A 15,640-nucleotide genomic window follows, 5' to 3' on the forward strand; every position below is an offset into this window, starting at 1 on the left:
TTTTAGCAGTTGAGAAATAAAAAGGGAAAGCATTCCTAAAATTAGATCAAAGTAGAGGCAAATTCATTTAGAACATGGGGGAAAAAAGGTCCCCAAAAAGAGAGAGAACAATAGAACACATGAATCATTCAGGAAGAGAGGAAGGTGCACCACCACTCACACACCTTGCAGAGGATCTCTTTCAACAGCAGACTCCTGATTACTGGGATAAAGGAAAGATGAAGACCATACTCTGCCCCATGTGGATGTTTCATGTCCTGACAGAATGTGGGATACAAGGAATTGTAATGCAAGGCAAGTGACATTAACAGGTGTCCTTTCAGATGCCTTTAATGCTAGAAAGCCATGGGAGCCTTTGGAAGGACATGGGATTGGCCTTTGGACAGCAGTGTCCGGACACCTAGTCAATCTCAGGGTTGAGCAGCCTTCCTTCCTTTTCCCTTCCTGTTCCTTTTTGGGTGTGTGTGTTCTGGCAATGGATGACTGGGTCTTATGTCATTAGAGTGTCAGGGCTGTAAAGTATCATATCTTTTCTTCACATCACAATGCATAGGGAGACTTCCCTTGCCTGCTTTTAAAAGTAAGAGCAAGAAATGGCAATGCAAACAATTCTAAACTGAAAGAAACTTATCCTCATTCCATGAGCTTAAAAACAAACTTTTATTTCTGTATGGGGCTTTTTCATGATGCATGTACACTGACTGCACAAGAAGTAACTGAGTTCTCACACACAAATCCAATCTATATATTTGGCATATATAACTAGATAAATATAATGGGTTACAAGTTCTTTATCACCTACAAAGTCCCACAAAGATAATAGTTTATATTGTTTTAAGGGAATTGAAAACATACACATTTTTATTGTTGTTCATCTTCCAGTTGATAAGCACACATTTCCTGTATCATCAAAAGAGAAGTGACAGTATTTGCAGTCTGCCTCCTATTTGTTACCTGCCTTTCAGAAACTTGCCCTTTGGGACTCAGGGTCCCACTTGACAAGACACAACCTTGTATACTTTAGTGTGAACCCAGTCAGCACTCCTTTCAAGATTAAGTTCTAAGGAATAGCTTTATAAAGGACAGATTAGATCTTAATAGAGCTTCAAGCATAAACCAATAAGGAGAAAAATATTGGAGTAAAAAGTAACCAGGCACTTCTAACTGGTTGTGTTCACCAGCAATTTCTAACAAAAGAAAAAAGCCAGACTCCAAAGGGATATTCAGTAGTACAACCCTCTCCTCTCTGTATTAAAACTGAGATACACCAGACTTTATTTTGTAAACTCTTGCTCTCTTTCTAGGTAATCCATCAATGACTGGACCAAAGGTCGATGAATCAGATGTTATCACCCATAATGAACTGTCAACTTCCTAGTTATTTTCTGAGTTTATTCAACCAACTCACTTTTTTTCTGCTTGCACTTGAGTGTTAATTTGCTCAACTAAAGTGTTTTATACTATATGTCAATGAGCAAATATTACATTTTTGTTAATCAATTAGCTAGCCCTCTCCTGTACCCTACAAAGAAAGTTTCCTGAACTGATACCAATAATCCCAGTAAACTTAATATAACTTACCAATAATTAAATGTATGGAAATAAATTTTAAACATAAGAATCTATGTAAAATGGGGGGAGAATGTAGCTCAAGTGGTAAAGCACATGCCCAGCATGCATGAGGTCCTGGGTTCAATCCCAGTCCCTCCTCCAAATGTAAATAAATAAACCTAATTAATTCCCTCTCATAAAACAAACAAACAACAAAAAAAGATGAACACTTGCAACCCCTGATGAGTTAATGAATATGAGCAATGATTATCCATGACTGCTAACATTAAAAAGAAAAGTAAAAGTGAAAAAAAGACATAAAAAAACTATGTAAAACTTCAGTGATTAATATACCCATCATATCTCTGAATTAGAATAGCAGACAATTAAAATTTTATAGTTATTTTACCACTTGTGATCTTAGTACCTGGAACAACATTTCCAAAAGTGAATTCTACACATTAAGTATCAGGCAAAAAGAGGACTCCATCAACAAAAGAAAATGGAGGAAAAGCTGTGTTAAGCAAAGTTAAGCACGTATCTTTGATACAAGCTATTTCAAAGCATTTTGAGTATACAGGAGGTGTGCAGAGTATGCAGGATTTCCAATTTGGAAGCAGATGCTTTTCTTTCTTGGACCAGTACAGCATTAGTGTCCCCCAGAACATTGTTATTAAGACCTTCCTTTAATCTTTTTTCACTACTTTATCTGGTAGCAAACATACAGTAAATAGTTCACTAGCACTGGTTAGAACTAATTTTTTTGCAACAAAGTTATAAATTCCACCTAATAAAGTTTAAATTTATATACTATTAATGACAGTACTTGCAAGGAAAAATCATTCAGGACTCAATTCTGAAGTTGAAATAAAGAATATTTTTTCTACGTTGGCAAGGAAACACAATTAGACTATGAAGTCATGCAACTATTTAATAACAAGTATAAAATGACCATGCTTTCTGCTCTTTTATTCATTAAAGCAAAACAATAAATAAAGCTTACTATCCTTGTGCTTGAAATATGATTTCTAGCAATTTATTTTCAATTATCCCTATAAGTGTTCCAGAGTTCTCTCTTATTTCATTTTATGATTAGTTACTTTGAACTGAATATATCAGTCCCTTACCAGCATGGAGACAAGTAGACAGCTGAGTAAACTGGGGCTTATTTGTCTGGAAGAGCACAGTCAGGCACAGCTCTGTTTCTGAGTTTGGATGGTGCAATACCTGGACATCTGCACAGCTTCCTTGCCTGTGCAGTATCTCCTTTGCTTAAACACGTTTGCTGACCAATTGCTGGATGTATGCCATTATCATCACGAGAGTGGAGAATAGCATCCAGAAACATCCCCTGGAAAAAATCAGAAGCAAGCCACATATAAGCCACCACATTGACACATATATTCCTTACAAATAGGTTTTTTCCCCAAACTCAAGTCAATCAAAGGAGAAATATATCAGAGTTGAGATTTAAACAGTGTGCCAGACTTTCAAAATACTTTCATCAAAGTAGAAAAATATTGCATGTTAAATGTGTATGCCTAGCATAAAGTCAGTGACAGCATTCACTTCTTTCTTAGAAATGTATATTATATGTTTTTTAAAAATCTAAAATTCTATATAGCCCCCTATCAAGTTTTTTTGGTCTCTCAAGATCTAAAAAGAGTTACCTTCCTAATTTGTGAAACAATTCTTCCTCATCAAGTGCTATTTTCTTAAGAACAGCTTATAATAATTATTTTCAAATTACTAAAATTGTTAAGTGAAACAAAATATGTATATTGATATTTTCAAATTAAACTACTAATTTAACCTAAGTATTTTTAGAAGTTCACTTAGTATAGTATTTGTTAAAAGAACAGGAAAAAACAAAGTGTCAAATTTTAGAATAGTTTAAAGCAAAATAATTTTGTGATACATATACACACTCAAACACACACATAGACATACAATGTAAAAACTTCATGGTAAAATTGATAAGCCAAAAAAACAAAAACAAAAACAAAAACAAAAACAAACGAACTAAGCAAGGCCCTGACAGTGCTAAGCTACAGATACTGAACTGTTTTGCACCCAAGGTTGTGATAGAAACTTGCTAATTTTCTTAATATGCATGACTAAACATTCTGAACCTAGTGCACTAAAGATACAGTCTAATTTTTCAATAAATATCTACATTTACAACTCTAAAGAAAGTACTGAGCTTAAAGTTAAATGGACTGGGAGACTATTCCAAATGGTGAGGATGGAGCGTGTATATCAGAATTTTCCAAAAAAGAAATACTTTTTATAAAAGTGTTTTAAATTAAGAGATTCAATTATTTAAAAATCTTTTAAATTGAAATGAATGACATGACAGGTTTTTCCCAAAATTTATAAATGAATAAATTGTACTTAAAATGCAGATTAAAAGAACAACATTTTAGTTCTACTTACTTCCTCCCTTAAGAAATATTTACTGAGCATTGTTATAGGCCTGGATTTATAACAATAAATAAAAGAAACAAAAATTACCCCCCTTCTGGTTTTCACATTCTAATAGAGGGAGAAAGTCCTGAGACAAGACTGATAACTGAGAGAGTGACAGGAACTATCACAAGAAAGAGAAGATGGATATTGGTTATCCACTGATAGGACAGCCTGTAAATAGAGTGATGAAAGAAAAAATCACTTGGAAGCTGATATTTTAGCCAAACATGAAGGAAATGAAGGTGAGGGAAACGTGGGTAACTGGGAGCAGAGAGTCACAGAGAGAAAGGACTTTAACAAATACAACAGCCTGAGATGGGAGGACCTGTAAAGGGCTTGAGTGCCAGACAGAGAGTTTAACTTTCCTGAGGAAAACTCAATATGTGGAGGATGGTAAACAGAAGTGTGACATGATATATGAGTGATTTATAACTAACTGCCCTAGCTTCTAGGTGAGGGTAGTGATCTTTATACAAAACCCAATTACTCAAATAGTGAATGAAACTCTTTAAAACCAAATGTAAGTCTCTACACAACTCCATATGTATACTATCTGCAATGAAGGGAGGGAGGGGGAACTAATGATTCATGGGAATTGACCATCAAACATGAGAGCTTGCACACACTTAATAAGATGCCGCTCCTGCCAGGCCAATGCAACTGAAGGGGAAGATGAGCTACAGGGGAGCATTGAGAAAAGCCATCCTTCATCTCTGTTGCACTAATCAACAGGTACATTAAGTAGGGAAGTTCACATTAATGGAGTGTTACAACTTCTGCAGTACTTCAATACTAACGAAGTGTTCACCATTTTCTATTTCTATTTCTTTAAAAAAAATTGTAATCTTTGAAAAGTTTTGGGGTTTTTTCCAGTTTTCAAAAAAGAGTCCATTTAAAAGGGTCAAGGACATCTTGGAGTAGATATTTTCAAACTCAGACAATAGAATGATGAATTTTGGTTCATTCAGTCTACTGAGATAAACTGCCTTCCGTTTGTATGGGGTCAATCACCCAATCTTTTGATCTTTCTTTACGGTCAAAAAGTTAAGAAGTCTCTCCCTCCACATCCAGGCCATTAAGCAATGTAGGCTCTTCTGAACATTCTCTCAGAAAGACCATAGGTGGGGTCACTTACTAACCTTCATTTGTTTTCCCTACAGTAGAAGAGTGAATTAACTATGCTTTTTATGAAACTTCATAAAATGTTAGAACTCTTTTATTAATTAAAAATGGGCAGTGACAGTTTGCAAGCATCTACATTACAAATTACCTACATATATAAAATGCCCCCTGTATCCAGTCCTGTTCTCACAGTAAGTACCTAAATCTGCTCATGGTCAACAATCATGAAAACAGCTAAAACTTTTATATACTATTTTGGTTCAGAATAGAAGAAATTATAAAACTTCAAACACTTACATTAACAGAATGAAGGACAAAAGCCACATGTTCATCTAATTGATGCAGAAAAAGCATTTGACAAAATTCAACATCCTTTCATGATAAAAGCACTCAATGAACTAGTAATAGAAAGAAACTACCTCATCATAAAAGGTAATGCATGAAAAGCCTACAGTTAACATCATAGTCAATGGTGAAAAAGTGAAAGCTTTTCATCTAAGTTAGGATAATTGCTGTCACTGTTTCTATTCAGTATAGTATTGAAAATCCTAGCACAATTAGGCAAGAAAATAATCAAAAGGCATCAAATTGAAAGAAAAGGAAAATCATTTCTGTAGATGACATGATCTTATACATAGAAAATCCTAGAGAGTCCACTAAAAACCTGTCAGAACTAATAAAGGAATTCAGCAAAACTGCAGGATACAAAATCAGCACCCCAAAACCAGTCACATTTCTATACAGCAACAGTGAACCATCTGAAAAGGAAAGTAAGACAACAATTCCATTTAAAATAGAATCAAAAAGAATAAAATACTTGGGAATAAACTTAACCAAGGAGGCCAAAGACTTATACACTGAAAAGTACAAAGCATCACTGAAAGAAATTTAAAAAGACACAAATGAATGGAAAAACAATCTGTATTTATGGACTGATTGACTTAATTTGCTAAGATAGCCACACAAAATGATCAACACAATCCCTACCAAAACCCCAACAGCATCTACGGTGAAAATAGGAAAAAAAAAAAAAAAGTTCTAAAATTCATATGTAATCTTATAGGACCTTGAATAGCCAAAGTTTTTTTTTTTTTTTAAAAAAACCCAAAAACCAAAGTTGGAGGACTTACACTTCCTGATTTCAAAATATATTACAAAGCTAAAGTTACTAATACAGTGTGGTATTGGCAAAAAAAAAAAAAAAAAAAAAAGACCTACAGACCAATAGACTAGAATAGGAATCCCAGAAATAAATCCTAGTGTATATAGTGAGAGACCTTTAACAAAAGCATCAAGACTATTCAATAGGGAAAAGACAATCTTTCCAACAAATGATGTTAGGAAAACTGGCTATCCATGTACAAAAAACAAAGTTAGGCCTTTATCAAAGCCATTCACAAAAAATAACTCAAAACAGATTAAAGATCTAAACATAAAATTCCCAAATCATAAAACTCTTAGAAGAAAACAAAGGGGAAACTTGGTGACGTTGACTGTGGCAATGATTTCTTGGGTATGACACCAAAAGCAGAGATGACAAAAGCAAAAACGGGTGAGGGGAACCACATCAAACTAAAAATCTTGTGCTGAGCAAAGGAAATATTCAACAGAGTGAAAAGGAGGGAGAATATTTGCAAAATATATATCTAATGAATGGCCAGAATATATAAAGAAATCTTACAACTCAACAGCAGAAAAATGCAATAATCTGATTTTTAAGATGGGCAGAAGATTTGAATAGGGATTTCTTTAAAGATGATATACAAATGGCTAAGCATATAAAAAGATCACTAATCATCAGAGAAATGCAAATCAAAACCAAAACAAGACATGTCACACACATTAGAGAGGCTACTATCAAAATAATAATAAAAAAAAAAACAAAACAGAAAATAAGTCATGTTGGTGAAATGTGGAGAAACTGAAACCCTTGGGTACTGTTGACGGGACTGTAAAATAGTGCAGCTCCTAAGAAAACATTATGGAGGCTCTTCAAAAAATTAAAACTAGAACTACCACCTAATCCAGCAACCCCACTGCTGTGTATATATTAAAAAGAAAGGAAAACAGGGTCTGGAAGAGACATTTGCAGACACACGTTCATGACAGCACTATTCACAGTAGCCAAGAGGTGAAAGTGACTCAAATGTCTATCAATAAATGAACGAACAAACAAAATACGGTACACATGTCCAATGGAATATTATTCAGCCTTAGAAAGGAAGGAAATTCTGTTACTTGCTGTGACATAGAAGAGCCTTAAGGACATTATGCTAGATGAAATAAGCCAGCCACAAAAAGATAAATACTGTCTCCAAAGTAGCCAAATTCATAGAAACAGAAAGTGGAACGTGGTTACCAGAGGCTGGGGGAGGGGAAAGTGGAGCGTTGCCGTGTAATGGGGGTAGAGTTTCAGTTTTGCAAGATGAAAGCCTTCTGGGGATCTGTTTCACAACAACGCAAATGTACTTAATACTACTAAATTGTACTCTTAAAAATAGTTACTATGGTAAATGTGATACTGAGGTTTCTTTACCACAATAAACAAATAAACAAACAAACAAACAAACAAAATTCAAATACTTTGGAGGTGGTGGCTGAGAACTGTGCCAAATATTTCCTCTCCTAAAATTCATTTATTTAAACATATGAATGAATCAGTAAACATTTTCTTTAAAAAGCAGAACAAAAAATAATGTGAATTGGATCAATGCTTTTAACAGATAGATATAATTACTTTCACTCTAGGAATATAAGTTTATTTGGGAAAAGTGAATAGGAACATTTTGAAACAATAAGAAAAAAAGCACTAGCAATACCAAAATAGGTATAGGGGGCGATAAACTGCAATATCCCCATGGTTTATAGAAAAGAAACAATTTAAACATATAAAAGGAGTACAGAATAAGGGAAAATATGTATTTCAAGCTTTCTTATAGGTTCACTGTCTATCAGGGAAAGAACACATTACTTCTTCCACTCTGCAGCACCTCCTCTGTTCCAAAAAATCAAAACTCACTTCATTTCTAATTAATATAATTCAACAGTATTTTTTAAAAAGCACTTTGGTTAAACTGGTACCAAATCCCAATTTTTCACGTTTCTAAGGAAAACTCAATTCCAAACACTGACCTAAAAACAAAGCTTTGCAACTCTTTAAGTTTAATTTCAGGCCAAATTTATGGGTATATTTTTACTAAAACTTAAACTCAATTCCAGAGATAGTAAATATGTGGATAGTTATTATATTTGAACAAATATATATTATACATTTCAGAAGAAAATGATTTTTAAAATACAGTTACCACTCAATTATTTTAATAATGAAGTTTTGCCTTTAAAAAAAGCATAATTTTAAAATGTATTCAAGTATTAAGAGTTTATTTATATCCTTCTCTAGTTTTTACCAATAATTAAAAAAAAAAAAAGACAGGGGAATTAATTTGGTTTTTTCAGTCTTCTTCCTAATCCTACCTTTAGAAGCACAGATTAATGAGTTGTGAAATGGACACAGTGATCAAAAAGAGTGAGTGGAATAGACATACAAGTATAAAATGGGCATAGAATGGGAACAAGAGATGACTTCAATGGTTTTAACAGCTCCAAATTACTTACCATGAACTACTTCCTGATAATCTCTTCTTTAGAACCCAAATTTATCCGACTCTTTTTATTTTATTGAGTTATAGTCAGTTTACAATGTTGTGTCAATTTCCAGTGTAGAGCACAATTTTTCAGTTATACATGAACATACCTATATTCATTGTCACATTCTTTTTCACTGTGAGCTACCACGATGAAAGATCTTAGATATATTTCCCTGTGCTATACAGTATAAACTTGTTCATCTATTCTACATATGCCTGTCAGTATCTACAAATTTTGAATTCCCAGTCTGTCCCTTCCCACCCCCCCCCTGCAGACCCTTAAAAATAAACATCAGTCACTAATGAAATAAGTTGAAGGTTAACAAATGGCAAAATTCTAAATTCTGTGAAGTAAAATAGCTTCCTAAAACACTCTCTGAGAATTATTCTACTATAGCAATTTTTGAGTATAATTAGTACTTGAGCAACAGAAAATACATAGAAGAGAACATAAGTCACATAGAGAGCACAACATTCCAGCTCAGCAACTGAGCTCTCTGTTTGACTTGAAAGGCCTAAATTTCATTAAAAGTGCTTTGCCAGTTTAACATTCTGAAAGTTTTGGTAATCATTTTCATTGAATTTTTTTATGATTTGGGAATATTACATAATTTAAATAATTCATATCATTTTAACTTTTGCTTTGAATCTATTTATTTGATAGGAAATGTGAAAATGTGTTTTTTATATCTCAAAAGCCCGGTGTCAGTTACAAATGCCAATTAGTATTTTTTGTACTTTGTGGCAGCAATATTTGAAAGTGGTTCTAGTTGTAAAGTTAAATCTAGTTTTGTGAGGGGCCACACAGAGGATAGGAATTAAAAGTCAAAAGGTATAAGCTGAGAATCCAACCTTGAGAAGGTGTTCCTGGCATGATACTGTCAAAATCATGTCTTTCTCCAAGTGAGTTCACTTCTCCAGGCTCCATCTTCAGAAAATTGTACCCTTGACCTAAGAATCAGGCACAGGAAACTGTCCATAATCCTCTTAACAGAAAAGAGAACAGAAGAGCCATTCCTGGCCTGTATCTGCTCTGTATCTGTATCTGATCACTGATCTTCATGTGGTTGTATTTACACACTAACACCTAGGCACATGCAAAAGGGCACAGCCAGTGCCACTGTGTGCAAATGAATATCATTTTGAAAGAGCAATATTGCATTCATTAATAAGTTAATTTCAGCAAAATGGTAGATTGCCAAAGACATACTTTGGGTTTGTTTTCTTTGTATACTCTTTCACTTTTTCATAATATTTGTTTCTTTAAAATTTTAAATGTTGGTTTTTTTTTTTTTTACAGTACTATGGCTGTAAAAAGTTACATTTTTATCTAATGAGTTCCCCACCTTTCTCTTATGACTACATTTGCCAAGACCAAAAAAAGAAAAAAGAAAAAAAAAATGCTTCCTATGAAACATTGGGGAAAACAAAACAACAGTATTTGTATGTACACACAACACTGCAGGCGTTTGCTATATGATTTTGTCACTAAAGATAAAATAACATCAATAAATATATATTAAAAATTTTTTTAATTTTAAGTTAAAAAAGAAAATTAAAAAATTCACACATCCTTAGCACAGCAAAAAAAAAAAAAAAAAAAACCAAAAAGATAAAATAACAGCAGCAAGTTCACTCAAAACAAACAAGATTCTCTTTGATGAAAAGGAGGCTCTACTTGGAGGACTTTTTTGATCAAGAAGAATATGTTTCAGAACTTAATTTTTCTTTTTATCACTTTTCACAACTGTTATTTTAGCTTCTGGCTATTGTTGTATTAATAGATTTCTCAACTGCCTATTAGTGTTTGGATTGTAATATATTTCTTGAAATTTGAAAATAACATAGAGTTAAGCACATAGATCTACATCTGTGGTTCAGAAGCAGAGTGTTTCCTGAGGTTTAGTTTAGGTTTCAGTAATTCATGTTTCACAAGTTCAGCAGCCAAAGATGGCCACTTCTATAGCTCATTTTGAAACATCAAAATGTAAAGGTGAGCTTTAGGATTTCAAATTCAAGATTTGAGTTAAAAAACAGAACTATTACAACACTTATCTACTTTAATTTTATTCCAACTGACACATTACTACCAAATGTAAAATATCACATCAAGGAAAAAGTTTTCCAGAAAGGCAATAAAGAAACTGAGTGATGCCACACATTTTTTTTCCTACATGTGATAAGGAAATCTGATACACTCACTTGAGCATTAAAGATGAAACAATCAGCCTGAAGTTACAGAACCCAAGTCCCAGAGTTAAGTGTGTTAGTCCACCTTATAATGAATTCACACAATAAGCAGTTTTCAATGAACTAAGCAGACCATATGATGAAACCTATGTTCCGCAAGTCTCTGGTTTGTCTGTCTGTATCACAACCTTTCTCAGGAAATACCCTACATTATCTCAACCTCTGACAGAAGCAACTGTTAAAACTCTTCTTCATAAAAAATGGTCAGTATATTTTAGCATATTCAATTCTAAGGTGAGGTTTTCATAAAGGTATGGAGCTGATTTTATAACTATTAATCTATAACCCACTAGAGAGTTTTCTTTTTTAAGAGCTCAGCTTTTTACTGGATGTGTTCCTACAGAGGTTTAGTCAAAAAGACCAAAGCCCATGTCGTCATCAGACTCCTCGGACTCTTCTTTCTTGCTTCCACTTTCTTCTTCTCAGCTGGGGCGGCGGCGGCGGCGGCAGGCCCACCGGCCTCCACGTTGCATATGAGGCTCCCGATGCTGACGTTGGCCAGAGCCTTTGCAAACAAGCCCGGCCTGAAAGGCTCGAAGTTCACTCCGGCTGCTTTAATGAGGGCGTTGATCTTGTCCTCCGTGACGGTCACCTCTTCATCGTGCAGAATGAGGGCCAGCAGATGCAGGCGAGCTCGGAGACCGAGGCCATGGCGCGGGAGAGCTCCAGGCTGGCGCTGCCGGGCGCGGTGCTAGTCGCCGGATGAAGTGAGGGCCTCACCCCAACGCGGCCTTAGCTCTCTCAGAAGAACAGAGCACCTTGGCCGCAGCTGAGGAAAGAGAAAATCTATCTTATTCGAGATGGCCCTCAGTATTTTGTGCAATATCAACACTCAAAACCTTTAATAATTTAAATTAATTTTAATGAGGTGTAAATACAGCATTAGCATAGCAAAAAGATGAAATAATTGTTTCATGAAATTGTAGCCAATAATGGTAATTTCAAATTAAATTTAGAAGTCATGAAACGATCAGAATGATTAGTGAGTCAAAGATCAATTCCTACAAAAAGCATAATCCTTCTTATCATTGAAAAATACAACACAGGGCAAATGTGACGTGAAAAGTGAGCACCAAAACAAATCAAAATGCAACATTATTACTATAATAGTCACAAATGTACATACAAATACTCAAAAAAAGTCTAATTTCAGGAATGCAACTACAGATTTCAGTATCTTTGGGCAAGTTCCAACTTCAGTTTTCACATCTCTAAAGTCATGAAGTACATGTTCTTCAAAACCCCTTTAAATTCTTACATTCTTTTATCTTAGGATTACACACAATATACATTAGCTGACGTGTAAGTTGTCAATACCTTCGTGATCGCCTACTTATAAAGCAGTATGCTGAGTGTCACGAGGGACACAGAAGTAGGCTCCCTGCCCTCATCAGTGGTGAAGGCAGACATTTGAACTGGCAGTGAAATGGAGTTATTACAGCTGTTGCAGAGCAAAGTCCCACTGTGGGAAGCTCAGAAATGGGTGAGAATAAAATATGTGATAGACTTCCACTGATGAGAAAGGAAAGACGTTCAAGCAGCTAAAATGTCACAAAAACAAACATGAAGATATGACAGTAAATGGAGAAAGATAGTTTAGCAGGATAAAACAAGTGAAATGTAAAACTTTGAAAAGAGCCAAATTAATAAAAGAATATGAGTATACATATGAATTTGTTACAAACACAATTTGAGCAATGAAATAATAAGCGACTGGGGCTTTGGGTGTATTTGTTTTACAAAATTGAAGGGCAGGAAAGAGAAAAGATGTATTGATCTGAATACATTATATATTTAGAAATATGTATATCCACTCCTACTAGATAACCAGAGGAAGGAAGGACAGTCTAGATTTGGCCTTTTAAATACTAAATACACATAAAGTACTAGGAGGGACTTCAAATGTAATCAAAACTTGTCAAGCTAAAATTAGAGTAATTCAGAAGGAAACATTGCTTAAATAAGTCATAGCTAAAAAATTATGGCACTATCCAAAAATATATAGAAAAATAATCATCTATAATTTTCCTTAATGTCATTTAGGGCCAAAATTAAAACCCATTTTTTTAAATTGAAATATAGTTGATTTACAATGTTGTGTTAATTTCAGGTATATCACATAGTGATTCAATTATACTTATACATGTTCTTTTTTTTTATTATAGGCTGTTACAAGGTACTGAATATAGTCCCCTGTGCTATACAGTAGGACCTTGTTATCTACTTTATATATAATAGTATCTGCAAATCCCAAACTCCTAATTTATTAAAAAATATGGAATTTGCATGTAACCTTTGTGCAGGGGCCATGCTCATATCTGCATCTTTCCAATTTTATATATGTGACTCTGAAGGAAGCACAAAACCCATTACTTTTTAAGTTAAGTTAAATGTTCTGGGAAAATGTAGAAACAAAGCCAGATGTTGTAATTCTCCCAACACCTAGTGAAATACATATTTCTACCACCCACAAAATATGTGTCATTAGGGCAAGAACTATTTCCTCCAAAGGAGTTAATCAGTTATTTTTACTTCCCTATATGAACTATGATAGAAGGTATTCAAATAGCTATAGCTGATTAGAGAAAATTTCTCTTTATAGAAGAATTTCAGCCAATAAATGTAGAAGGAATAAAAGAAAAGAACAACATTAGAAAATCACAATTTTGCAATGCGGAGAACTTGTACAATGCAGGGACCTGGCCGTCACCACCTAAATCCACTGATCATAATAGCATCACTAAAGTGGTGGGTCCAGGCACTTGTACCCCTTGATGTGATGCAAGGTAAAGTAGACAGCACACCCTATGTTCTTAGCAAACAAATAAACAAAAATGGAAGCTAAATTTAAATATTCAAATGTTTAAATATGAGTTTCAATTAACTGGAAATACAGAGAGAAAAGCATGAAAAATTTTACAATCAAAAATCTTTTAAAGTATCCATCATTGTTTGGAGAACTGCTGTTACTGTAACTTGACTAGATTATGGGATTTGTGGAGACATGTGGGAGCAGAAGAAGTGGCAGGTGGAAGCTGTGGTAAGCTCATGGAATTCCTTAAATGTTATATCAAAGAATCTGGATTTTATTCTCAGGCTAGCCTTTCCCAAAATGTGTTCTGGGATGTTGATATACATTCTTCACTATTAAAAGGGTGAGATGGGTGTTTCATTTTTAAAATAAGTTTAGGGAACATTGTATTCTATATTCCTTTCAGTTGGCTGAATACCAGTATTTTGTATTCTGTATTCTGCTTTATTAGATCACTAAGAAATTCTCCACCAGAATAAAACAGACTTTTTTTTAAAGTCCTTTGATGTTCAAAACTCTTCTTACTCCTGCTAAATCCCTAATTCTTTAGATCAGAATTGATACTCTCTAGCACAGCCTAAAATTGTGAATATTACACTGTATAGACAGTAAATGAAATATGGATAAGATAGACATGGTTTCAGATTCTGAGACCAGTTTCCTTGGGATTCACATCCAAACAACAGCATGGTTTAGAGCTCAGCATAGAAAGTGAACAGGCCAACACAAAATGCAGTCTGTTCTGGAGCACGTTCAGGTCTGTAGTCACTAACTTTTCTTGGTAGCATTTCATAACTTTTATTATTACTGCTTTATTTTTCCTAAATTTGCATGATTATTTTTTCTTATTTATATATCACTGTTGATACAAATATCTTACAACTTGCATACACTTTAGACAAGAAATATTGAGTGTATGCCCCCCTATGTGTGTGTCCCTAACATCTCTATCTTCTTAATATCCTGGAATAAAGCATCTTTGATTTGGAAAATTAATTCTTGAAAGTAGGCACTTTTAAGTATTTTATTAATAATCAAGGGAATTAGAACTTTGAACTGAAGACTTTAAAAAGAAACTCTAAAATATACAAATAGTGATTAATATATTCAATACTTTACATATTAACTAATCATGAAGCCAGAAGGCAATTCCTCTGAATGTTTTCTTATATATATCTTTGGAAGGGTCAAAAATATTTTCAACTATTTTTAATCTAATTAATTAATTTGCCAATAAGTGGATTTCATTTCAAAACAAACAGCCATGATATGTTTTCATGTGATAAAAATTTATGTAGCTCCATGCTTGATAAAATCACTGTGTGATACCAATGTACTGGAAATAAATGTCAACAATAAAATAAACACCTAATATAATTTTTTAATAATGAGAAGCTGAAAATAAGTTGAAATATTTCAAATGTTCCAAATTATGTTCTAAAAAACTTACATTGAAAAGCAACTAACAAAATCAAAATGAATAATGGACTTTCAGAATCTATCCTTTCCATGCTGTACATCTTAATGGCAAACTGAACTGCTGTAATATTCACTGTGCACCAAGTCAAGTGTCTGCAGGGTGGGGAGGGTATATCTCAAGCAGTAGAGTGTGTGCTTAGAATACAGGAGGTCCTGGGTTCAATCCTCAGTACCTCCTCTAAAAATAAATAAACTTAATTACCTCTCTTACCCCCACCAAATTAAAATAATTAAATAATACAATTTTTTTTTAAAAAGTCAAGTATCTGCAACTTTAAACACTAATATACTAGAGCCAATTCTTCTCATC

The 15,640-nt window shown here is 33.9% G+C and overlaps 1 non-coding gene and 1 pseudogene across 1 annotated transcript; both read right to left on the minus strand.

Moving 5' to 3' along the window:
• Window positions 1–11,342: 11,342 nt before the first annotated feature.
• LOC105103866 (large ribosomal subunit protein P1-like) lies at window positions 11,343–11,797 on the minus strand (annotated as a pseudogene).
• A 1,500-nt stretch (window positions 11,798–13,297) lies between these two features.
• On the minus strand, window positions 13,298–13,400 carry LOC116154535 (U6 spliceosomal RNA). The gene has a single exon (XR_004138510.1). It is a non-coding gene; the product is annotated as a U6 spliceosomal RNA (small nuclear RNA).
• Between the last annotated feature and the right edge of the window lie 2,240 nt (window positions 13,401–15,640).

This window comes from Camelus dromedarius, chromosome 6 (assembly GCF_036321535.1).
Source record: "Camelus dromedarius isolate mCamDro1 chromosome 6, mCamDro1.pat, whole genome shotgun sequence".
Lineage (NCBI taxonomy): Eukaryota > Metazoa > Chordata > Mammalia > Artiodactyla > Camelidae > Camelus > Camelus dromedarius.